At 49.3% G+C, this 12,278-nt stretch overlaps 1 protein-coding gene across 1 annotated transcript in view; it reads left to right on the forward strand.

Annotated features, from left to right (window-relative positions):
- Window positions 1–10,470: 10,470 nt before the first annotated feature.
- Window positions 10,471–12,278, forward strand: part of LOC135806603 (ubiquitin carboxyl-terminal hydrolase 37-like) — a 62,268-nt gene continuing 60,460 nt past the window's right edge. The window contains exon 1 of the mRNA XM_065320809.1: window positions 10,471–10,645. The gene's annotated coding sequence lies outside the window, so the exon portion shown is untranslated. The remainder of the gene's footprint in view (window positions 10,646–12,278) is intronic.

Consider the following 12,278-nt stretch of genomic DNA (forward strand, 5'->3'; position numbering starts at 1 on the left):
ACCTACTTCTACTCAGCATCAAGGTACGTTAACGTTAGAATACAACAACGGGGAGGCGGTAAACAGCACATGACTGGTACTGTGGAGTACCGCAAACGTTCAAAGATTCCTGTAGTGTTCAGTAGTGGGTGCTACTGCTAGCAAGACAGAACGGGAGGCAGGCTTGTTTGAACTGGTGGTACTGGGTAATACCACGCACGTCGGATGGCAGGGTGTTCCATAAAATGGACCCGCGAGCGGTTGGACGGTCGTGGCCGGCTTTGGAGGCAGATTTGGGCACTCGAAGGCCCAAGCTGCGTTGCGCGCGCGTTGTTCGAGTACTGGGATGCTCCAGAAGGGCTTGCAGTGCATTGCTTACCCGACCATTCGAGCAACGCCAGATCATAATAAGGGTCTTTTGCTTGTGGAGCTCTTCGACGCCATACAGCTGCAGACGAGCAAGCAGAGGTGGGGCGCTTGTGCGAGGTGGCAGGCCGAATACGGCGCGTGCCGCACGGTTTTGCTGGACCTGAAGGCGGGACCGCTGGTCTTGTCGAAGGCACCCAGAGAACGCCACGGACCCGTAGAGCAAATCTGGCATCACAACGGATTTCACGTACTGCTCTCTGGACTTTCTTGTAAGGCAACGGCGGGCTCTCCAGAGTTCTCCCACCTTCTGCGAGGCCTTCTTCACAGCATTGTTAACGTGTTCGTCAAATCGAACGTGCTCGTCTATCGTGATGCCCAGGTACTTCGCATGGGGAACTGCTGGTAGCGGGTTTCCACGGCATTTGACAGTAATGTCTTGGCCGGAAATTCGCAGGACATGGCTTTTGCTAGTGCTCAGGATTAGATTCCGTTCCTGGAGGTGGTTAGCAATCTCGGTTGTACTTCAAAGTAGACGTTGTTAGAACTCGCGATACTTCCTGGCAATAGAGAGGTTAAGTTTCACGTAAAAGTCTTACGTCCGTGAACTTTTACGTCAAAAAGTGAAAAAACTCACGTAAAATTTGACGTGTTTTACGTGAGTTGACTGTCCCGCACGTAAGTTCATGACGTGAGTTTTTGGAAGTTTCGCTTGGTTATCCCGACCGAATTTGTGTGATTTTCCGGAATTTTATCGAGATTTATCAAGTTTGTTGGAAGATTTGATATTTGTGCGAACTAAACCCGAATCCTGCCAGGCAAAATTTCACGTCACGTCGCACGTGTAACTTAACCTCTAAAAATTACACGTAACGTGAGATTTGCACCGCGTTTTGAAAAAGGGCAAAAAACGTGTAACTTAACCTCTCTAATCAGGGTGGCTGAACGTGAGAGCAATATCGTCAGCAAACGGCACTGAGATGGACGGACTGGCAATGGTGGGCACATGCCTGGTGTAGATGTTGAAAAGCACGGGTCCGAGAACGGAACCCTGCGGGACGCCACATGAGCATGTGCTGCTGACACCAATGGATCCAGCGATTCGCACTTGTTGGGTGCGTCCTTCGAGGTAGTCTGCAAACCATTGGAGTGCAGTGCCGTGACTCAGCAAAGAGTAATGTATCTACAAGTAAGTATTGAAGCTAATGCTAATCATGAATCGGAGCAACTAAGCGGAACAGCAGAACAGCGGACCGGCAACAGAGACAATAGCTGACAGTTCTATGGTAATGGATAGTCTAGGTCCGGCGACAGGAGAGGTAACCCTATCCTAATCAAAAGGAAGAGAACATTGATGAAGAGCCGCGGTAGAGGTACGTGACAGGCTGATAATGAATGTGTGCAGCACTACTATACAGTTGTATTGGTGAGTAGTACTATCTACGCAGGGCCATGACATCTCCCTCGGCTACAAAGAAAAGGGTCACGTCCTCGTGACGGGAAGAAACAACACAAAAGAGCAAATTAAAAGGGCTAAAATAAGAGAAAACTAAACATGGCAGTAGTACCAAAGAGGGTGTGAGCAGAAGGGAACAAAGCTTCAGACTTCGAATCAGGAAAACGAAATCGGAAAGAACCTAAGGCTAAAACTAATGAACACAATGTAAAGTCTAGTTTCTTTGGCAGGCGGCATCTCTAGCAGGGTCTAACCGTGGAAAAAAATGTGACGCAAAACAGTCACTAGCAGCAGAACAAAACTATAGGATAACTGATGAGCTATGCCGAACAGAACAAAACGAATGGACAGCGGATCTAATCTACTGGCACAACATCTTGTTGTGTGCTGGGAAACAATCCTAATCAAAGCACGATGGAGCTAGGAGCTAATAGTTCACTGCCTAAGGCACAGGACCAGGGGTAACAGTTGGGCAGTAGGCACTCGAGAGTTAGCTATGAGCAAAGGCTGAACTTAGAGAACTAACTGTATGGGGCACAATTGTTCGTTCATAGATAGTCTTACTTGGTGACACTCAGGTAGCAGACAGAGATCAGTGCGGACAGTACTCATGACGATGGTGGACGGCAGCACTTGAATCAAGTTGAGCAGACACTATTAGGCACATGGAAGACAGTACTTCGACTGTAGACACTATAGAAGATGATGGCAGTACAAGATGGTAGACTGGAACAGTGCACTCAGGGTAGTAGGGAACAGACGACATCATAGCAGTACTCGTGTAAGTGCAGTACCAAACGGAATCGGCTATACAGTTGAACATCGATTATCCGCACATCGACTATCCGACCATTCGATTATCCGTAACAGTTTTTTTGGGCGCACGTGCCGTAGAGTACGCACTGTGCATGTAGTGAGCCATTCAAAAATTTGGAAAAGTAAAAAGTAAAAAGGTCGTGCGGCTAGTAATAACCACTGAAAGTGTGTGAGTGACAGTTTTTTCTTATCCGGAACATTTGCCTTATCTGAACACCGCCTGACAGTTGTCTGCCCAGAGGTGGTCGGATAATCGATGTTCAACTGTAGTGACAGGGTGGACGGACAACGAAGACATAGCAGAAGAATTGATACTCAAGTAACTGGTTGCAACGGCTGGGTAAGACAGATACTTGGTGAGGCTCAGCAGACCACGGAATCCTGTTGTTCATGTCATCGTACTATAGGTGAGTGATGGTATGATGAAACGATGAGACGTAGTGGTAGAACAGCAGAGCCAATGACTCGAAGTCAGGAAGCAGTAGGAATGCCTCACTCACAGATGACTGGACTGACGTAGGGAGAAGGCAGATCTTCCACCAACTCAAGAAGCAAATTTTTTTCTTCCATCTCAATGGATGCTGGCATAGCTCAGAAAGAACATGGCAGCGAGACAGTTGATCCACAAGAATCACTGAGAATAATCACTAAGACCGGGCGTAGTTGGGACGCAATACACAACATCCAAGAGACGGTCTCGTACCGGAATAGTCCACACCATAGTTAGTATACACAAAGTTCAGGGAACCTTCGACCAATCGGCGGGGACCAGCAACCAAACAAGGTTGCTAGAAACGAGATGCACCAGACGGGCGCCAACGTCATGAGGACGGGCAGTGCAGACAGATACAGGCAAACGTTTTGTGCACACAGACTGCGCATGCACAAAGTTTCTGGCGTAACGTTTACCTGATACACATGATGAGGGTAGGAAACGCAACGGTTTGTACCTCAGCGAAATGCAAGCCATAGACCAAGTGTGTACACACACGAACTGTGCTGAACGAGCACGACGTGATAGTCTGTTAGCATGGCTCACGACTGCACACCACGATCAATGATCTGAGCGGCAGTGGGAGAATTGACTCTCCAGCAACGGGATTTAAGCGGAAAGAGGACCCCAGCAGTGTTGCACGTAATGATCAGATTCACGACAGAATCCAGCTTCGTGTAACAACGAGATTGACGGGTCATGGAACTATGATGGGCAGCCTGGTCAGTCAAGGCCAGGTGGCAACAGCCCAGCATAATGCAGCGTAACATTCATGATATGGCTAAGAGAACTTAGCAGCCGGAATACCAAAAACACAACAGAAGGGCACAATTGGCGGAAACGACGGCGCGCATCAAACTGTAACAAGCCATCAGGCACTTCAGTGAGACACAAATAGGTTTCCCTAGGCTGCAATATCAGCAGCGGCGACGTGTGCCAGATAGACAACACAAGTAGGCGTAAGAGCAGTGTCATTCGAGACATGTGCATCTGCATCCACAATGTACTTTGTCTTTCTGGTACGCGGACCAGAGTGATTTGCAACCACAGTATGCAAACCGGCGGAAATGAACGACACAGGGATACGGAAGGCCCACTGGGCGGCGTAGTGTACTCTCGTACCGATAGACAACAACGGCAACAATAACAACATTAATGCAGTCACACTCCCCGCAATGATTCGTACGACAAGACTACAACTACCTTCAACCTACATGTATGTACTTCAAAACAGAGCCTGACAGCCTGACACCCTGGTAACACGAACAAGTAACAGCCCAAAGGTGTACTTTCCTAAACAGAAAAATTGAGAAAATGGTACTCATCAGTGACCCGGAACCCGTGATAGAATAGGTGGATAAATCAACAAAACCTCCAAAAATAACAAAAATGATAACAAGACAATGTTACGGCAACAGCTGATGCCTGAACTTTCCAGTACGTATTCTTCAATCTAAAGTAAACCCAAGATTCTCAACCTCCGTGAACTCAATAACTACCATTCATTACCTCTGCACCCCTTCAAAACCAGTATACCCGTTACTGCTTGCAAAATAAATACTTCAGACAAACCCTTCCAAAACCTTGAAAAATAAAACCAACTAACCTCCACTGACAACCAAAAAAACAAAACTCACAAAAGACGATGGTCTGATCGCGTGCATATCCCCCTATACTCGACTCTTACCTGGCCAGCTCCGCTCTCCGTTGCGCACGTTGATCAGTCGGACGCGAGCTCCCGAGCACCACAGCAGCCTTTCGCCGCTTGTCACGTAGCCGGCTACGCATTTTACAACACAAACCACTCCACGGTCAGATCGGACTTCAATACTCGGCAGCAATACAACGACGGGCGGTAACCTCCCGCGACAGCGCGTCCATGTTAGCGCGGTGCACTTCAGCGCGACCGCCTTAGCGCGAGGCATTTCAGCTCGGTGCCATTTCAGCGCAGTGTCTTGACAGCGCCGATGATTTCAGCGCGAAATTTTTAAGCGCGGGACATGTCAGCGCCAATTTCTTCAGCGCAGATTTTTTCCGCGGGAGGCACTTCAGCGCCGTACACGTAAATGTACGTACGGGCACCAATTAGCCGGCAGCTGGCATGCAGGAACTTAACAGTGCTGGTAACCTACAGGACTGCTGTCGTCAACTGATGGCATTGCCATTCCTGCCAGAAGACCAGGTCACAGCCGCCTTCGATTGGTTGGATTGAGAATGCTAACGTTCCGATGTCGCTGTGGTGCTGCCATGGAAGGGACGTCAGGACCAACAACAGTGTTGAGGGATGGCACTATCGATTTAGCCGAAAGGTGAACATCACCCACCCCAACGTATGGGTGCTGTTGGAGCAACTGAAGATGGAGGCTTCGCGTACGGAGCTTCGCCAGATGCAAGCTGGCCAGCGCATCCCAGTCGGGAAAGCTTCATACACTCGACTTAACGATCGAGTTCGCGTCCTGGAAATCAGACGTGCAAATGGAGAAATTACTAATTTTGAATTTGTTTTCGAATGTTGGTCGACTTTATCATTTCTAATCTACGGATTCTCTTGTCATATCGCTATATGCCAACTAAAATAATAATTCAAACTATGTGAAAACAAGTTTGTCAAAGAATCACCAAATCACCAAATTCCGCTAGCGAGAGTGCAGACGAGACCACTAATTCCGTGCGTGCGATAATGCGTAAGATACTGCGTATTATACATATGTAGTACACGTGAAAGTGCTTCGCGCTGACATTATAATGAGCTGAAGTGCCTGGCGCTGACGTTACCTCGCGCTGACAGTACATCGCGCTGAAGTGCCTTGCGCTGACATTACCTCGCGCTGAAGTGCCTCGCGCTGACACTACCTCGCGCTGAAATGCCTTGCGCTGAAGTGGTCGCGCTGAAATGCCTCGCGCTGTAGTGGACGCGCTGTCGCGGGATGGAATCCGACGGGCAATCAGCGCAACCACAAACCGCGAGCCATCGGAGCTTTTTCTCTCTACTCCGATCTTGGATCCAGTCACGAGACCAGGAACTAACTTCTCCAGTGACGATCCGAACCGCACCAATCGTGCGCACAATCCTTCTCTTGCACCAGGCGGAACCATATCGCCAATAGCGCATCAGACCAGACGAAGCGTAGACCAGGCGAAACTCAATCGCCACGCGGGACAAAGGACGATTATCAGCGGAAACAGAAACGAAACATGAATAGGACGGAGGTGGCGCCAGGCGCCTGTTGCAGGGCGTATCAGTATCACGAGAGCCATCTCTCAATCACTCAATTTATCAAGGCAATCAGTTTGGTTGAGTTGGGTAACTCCGCTCTTCTTCCTCGCTCACCGGAGGAAATGTAGTCTCCTCGCGCAACTGGGGAGCAGTTTTCATTGGACATTAGTGACGGGACGATGCGACGGGAATCAATGGTACGAGCTGATGAACGAACGCTTTACGGAGGAAAAGAAAAATTTGCTGTCGGAATTTTCAATGTGCGGGGCCTCATGTCGGCCGTCAAGAGGAACTGGCTTGTGTCGGTACCTCTCTTTCTACGGCATAGACGTCTGTACCCTTCAAGAAATCAAGTTACCTGCAGGGCTTGACGAGCAGCGAAACGGCTAAAGAGGGAGTACGAGTGGAGCGGAGTGTTAGAGCACGCGGACGGCCAGTGTCATTGTGGAGTCGCGACTTGCAGCTGTTCGGCTTGTTGGTCACCCGGAGCTCCGTCAACGCGGGCATGGAGCTAATGCGAGCGCGTGGCCGAGGTTGCGATGACTAGTTGGCGGCGGCTAGCCGAGCTCGACGACTTGTATACGGCCTCAGTAACGGAGCTGCCACCCAACACCTGAAACGCAACGGCTGCAGAATCTTGGAATGTTCGAGTCTGCCTTGTTCGTTCTGCCAATGTGTCATGCAAGTAATGTCTTCTCCCTGAATGTTCGGAACGTTTTTGCAAATTGTCTGTACATGTGAAAATGGGTTGGCCATCTTTTGTAGCTTTCCACTACGTGGTTCGCGGCTGTAGTTTTTATGGTGGGAGATCTGCGCCAAGCCGATGCTGGATTGTTCAATAGTAGACGCTCTGCAGAGCCTGGGAGCCATTGCCCATGACAGACCAGCATGGCGAGATCTATGCATGAGGGTCTGTGCATTGTGATATTCCGACAGATCCTGAAACAGTCAAACTCAGGAAATAGCACTATCATTATCACTCAGGCTGCAATATTCATATTATGGACATATTCATAAATGACATATCTTCAATACCCATGAGCTACATTGTATATAATATATATGATATAAGTATCATAATTATTATTATCATCGTTCTAGCTCATTTTTTCCCCTGTCATAGTCCTGTTTATCATGTTCAGCATAAGCGAAGTTGTGGATCATGCTTGCATGGTTGACTCCAACGCGTACATGCAAGTAATAATAATAATAATAATCAATGCACCACAGGAGCTGTGGACAGCGGACAAAGGTCAAAGGCCAACACCAGGAGATAAGCATAAGTGGTCTGGCGGAATCAAGCGGAAGACCGACGAGGCATGAGCGACGCGCATACTCCGTCACACAGCGTAAACGAGCTCGAGCACAGAGCTGGAGGATGGCCATCTCCATCAAGCGGAGAGCGCATAGAGTCAACCTCTTCCCGGAGGAAGTGCTGCAGCGGTGAATGACCCAACGCGCGGGACCCGAAACGGTTCAAACCCGTCGAGTACAACGGAGCACTCACGTAAATCATGAGCGTTTTGTCAGCAGCTAGCTCACACAGGAACTACGTAAGTACAAGTACATCGGCGGAGAAACCGGTGAACCATACCAGCTGAGCTGGTTTGAACACACAACGGAGTGAGCGCACGCTCAGAGAGTGCGGACTGTACAATAGGGCTTGAAAGTGCTACGTCACAGCATAGCAACAATTTCAAAAATTCAAAAACTGGATCCACTTGGATCCAGTTTTTGTATGGATCCAAGCACATTTCAAGCGGTCTTACCCACAGCATGGTGATGTAGCCAGTGAAACTGACTGATTTGGCTACTGGGGGCGGGGTTACAACTGGTGGCGAAATAAAAGTCACACCTGGCTGAAGTCCCTAGGCCTCATCTTGAACGCCACCAAGAGCCAGGTTCTGACTATCTCTCCCCAGCAGCATGTACAGGAAGTAACAGTCAAAAGCGGCGACTGTCTCCTCCTCCCCTCAGCGTCTTCTGCGCGCTACCTCGGCGTTCACCTTGACAATCGCCTAGATTGGGACACCCATGTAAACTATGTGGTCACCAAGGTTGCCAAGAAAATTGGCGCCTTGTGGCGGGCCGCGGGCACGCCGAAGCCTATCAAGACGCTCTCGTCAGGTGTATGTGAAGGCGGTCATAATGCCCGACCTGCTTTATGGCTCCTGCTGTTTCTCAGCCGCAATGCGAGAGGGTCAACTGAAACGACTGCAAAACAGAGCCATCCGCTGTATCGATGGCAACCAGCCCCGGGCAGCCATGCAGCCGCTGCTCACTGCTCACTCCCTGTACCGTGTCAGCGAGCTCTACAGGCAGAAAATATCGATCACCATCTGGCGGTGCATCCACGCCCGCACCAGCCCTGTGCTCGCCCAGCTTCTGACCCCGGCACAAGGCACCCCTACCCGCCATCAGCAGTCAAATGGCCTACTAAGCCAGGCAAACTGTAGCCGCCGCGGTCAGCGGAGATTTTCTGTTGCTGGTGCTCTGCTGTGGAATGCTCTCCCTGGTGGGGTCCGCACAATTACCCAGCTACCTGAGTTTAAGCATGCATGTGTACCATACGCCTGTAGGGAGTAGTTCGAGTTGCTGCTGATCGCTCTGCTCTCCCTCCCCGTGCAGTTCAGTAACCCGCACGTAGTATCACAGACACATCGTATTCTCTCTCTCCCCCTCTCTCCCCCGTTTACCCGCAGGCATTAGTATCCTATTCTCTTACTATGTGCTGCCATAGCTTTTACTATGTTCTTCCATACCCACTTCTAGGCTAAGCCTTCGCCGTCATTTTATTGGGTCGTCATCCCGTTTGAATGTGCGAAGTAAAATAAAAACCAACCAACCAAAACACCTGCATGCGACATGAGTGGGTTGCTATGCACCCACATACTTAGGCAATAACAAAAGTCACACCTTAGTGGATCCAAAAATAGAAATCTGATGTCAACTTACTACTCCCTGGCCGTTTTGACGTCATCACTTTCAAGCCCTATCATGTACAACACGGAGCATCCGACGAAGAGACGAAACTCATTTTTTTGCGAGCGGAACACACACAGGCGAACAGATTCACCAGGGCTCCGGAGGCAGGATTGATCACAAAGGCGTAGGCCAACGGAAGCAGCACAGTCAGTACCACAACACGTTTGGGAGCGTATGGCTTTGCTGAAACAGCAGAGCGGCGCAACTGACGATCCACACCGAGGAACGTCTCTTTTGCTTCTCTTCAAAGAGGAAACGACTGCGAACGCAGTGGTAACCTGGCGTAAGTATTCTCTTTGTTGCCGTTCGCAACTCGGAGCCCGTGTCTTCAACGGATTTGGCGTACGACTCGTCGATCGACGAGGAATCGTCAGTAGGCACTCACAATCCAAAGGACTCGGGAGACGCCACGGCGTACAGATACGGCAGAGTCACAGCGGAGGACGGAACGACGACGGAGAGTGCGTAGAGGGCGGAGAACCCTATCCTAATCAAAAGGAAGAGAACATTGATGAAGAGCCGCGGTAGAGGTACGTGACAGGCTGATAATGAATGTGTGCAGTACTACTATACAGTTGTATTGGTGAGTAGTACTATCTACGCAGGGCCATGACAAACGCAAGCGGCGACTTATTTGACGAAGGGAACGAGAATAGGGCATAACCAATTCTGTCACTCACAGCTTTCCAGCACGACAAGAATGGCCGCAACGGCCAACGGCCACGCCAACTCCGCCAAATCTGTTGCTTGTCGACATAGTGAGGAGTTGGTAGCCCAGTGGCAAGTCCTAGCAGCGTTGTTCCAGAATTTTAGTTTCCTGAACTGCGCAAACATCGACAGCACGAACCGAGAGCGAGTTCCTTCCGTCGATCGAGGAGCAGCTACGGACATTCCGCGAAGCCAGTCGGGAACTTTGTTAGTCATTTTCATTTTCCCAGAAATGTAAGACGGAGATGGCATACGCTGCATTTTCTCTCTCAAATTTTTTTCTCTCTGATCTATGCCACGTACGCGTACGTTGTGTGCATTCATGCGGCGCATGCGCCGCATGCATGCACATGCGCACACAACGCGCAAGCCAAATGCACGCACGCTGCATGCTTTGCTCAGGACAGCGATTCGATCTTTGTTCTTTTGTTCTTGTTGAAACGAGTGGTAATGTCGATGTAAAGGAGTTTCTCGGTGTTTTGTTGTCTTCTCATCGATCGTCAGTTGCGCGACCTCGTTAGTCTGCAACAGCCGGGTTGAGATTCATGCCGATATCATCACCAACGCCACACACGATGGTCCGCTGCCGTAGAGAAAGCTGCTAACGGCCACAGTGTCCTGCAAGGTAACTATTCTAGTGCCTGTTTTGGTTTCTCCACTATAAACGAGAGAGCTTGGAAGCTCAGGGCCCTGCGCTATGCCTTTTTGCCTTGATGACCTAGGCAAAAAAAAGCATCGGGAATTAGGGATGTTAAAATTATATTTTTCATTTCTCCTTTTTTTTTCAAGACAATAGGGAGGTTCTGCTCTACGTTTTGAGAACGCGACGCAAAGAATCACGCGAACTTTCTTCGCGTTCCCGTAACGTAAAGAAATGCTGTTCTGCTCTACGTTTCACCTAGAGAAGTCACGTGGAATGTGTACTGGGAATTTCCCCTTCCATATTTGGCAGTTTTCTGCATGCAGTTGATCGATACCCAGCAAATCCGTACGCATTTTCTCTGCGTGTGCCACAACGTAGAGAACCTCATCTCCGCGTAGAAATCTGGAGCCAAAACACGCGAAGCCGTAGACTCTAACCCAGACACCTGCTCTCTACGTGATTTCTCTACGTTTCACGTATAGCAGAACCTCCCTATAACCTGGGATTCGAACCCGCACTTTCGTCCTGCATGCATCCGCCGGTACACTTCGCATATATACTAATTCTTCCAAGTTGCCGTTAACGTTATGATCTTGCATTTGAAAGCCCTATTTGAATATCGTGGCCAGTTGTTTGTGGCCAGCCGTCTCTGATGGTACGGTACGGTACGGGACAGATACGGTCGAGGGTAATACGACACCGTCTACCACCTTGATGACCTAGGCAAAAAAGCATAGGGATGTTATAAAGTTTTCAATTCTCCTTTTTTTTTAAGGTGGCAGACTACCCAAAATTCGCTGAAAAATCGAATTTGTAAATTCATATTGAGTGCTACGTCAGTTGAAAGAGCTTGAATAGCTGCAAATTCTCTGAAAATTGTGTCTCGATCTGACCAGCCGTTCAAGAGTTATGGCCTAAAATGTGCCCTTGCAAGGAAAGATTTTTTGTTGCACGCTGTCATTTGTTGGCAGCACTGTATTTGAATGTGAGCAGACCGTGCGCAACTTGTCGTATCATGGAAACACGCGAAAGTGTGCAGAATTTTGCTCCAAGTCCAAAAAATCACGTTTTTGAGCCACGTATTGGGCTGCACGACTTTTGCCAGCACCCTCATGACGTTGCAGATATGTGGCTTGATTATTGTAGCTGATGTTGATTTAGTGACTTTGGCAAGTTTGAGTCGTGTCAAGAAGTCAGGTAGGATTCAGTACTAGGCAGTAGCGGAACGTGAGTGGTAGTCTTTGCCGGTTTCTGAGGGTATCCTGGATTTGGTGTGCAGCGCTGTGGAAATGGCTTGCTGTGGACGTCCCAGCACTGGATGTTGTATCAAAGGTACGACCTCGTAGCACGTGCTAAACCTAAAAAAATTGACTTGGGTCTGTGGGAGTCTGTGAGAGAACTCGTTCCGTTGTGACAGATTCCAGGGCCACGTTGAGGGGCCCTACCCCACCACCCATGGCTGCTTCTGGACTTGTTTTAGGTTTGAGTCCCGCGCACGGACAGAATGGGCACGAAAATGTGAAAAAATTGTAAATGCATTTGTTTGGCTCCTGGGTGGCTCGCACACCGTGGCACTATGCCGGAATTTTGAGTTTTTCCATCCTGGAAAGCCTGT

Source organism: Sycon ciliatum, chromosome 1, assembly GCF_964019385.1.
Source record: "Sycon ciliatum chromosome 1, ocSycCili1.1, whole genome shotgun sequence".
NCBI classification, from domain to species: domain Eukaryota; kingdom Metazoa; phylum Porifera; class Calcarea; order Leucosolenida; family Sycettidae; genus Sycon; species Sycon ciliatum.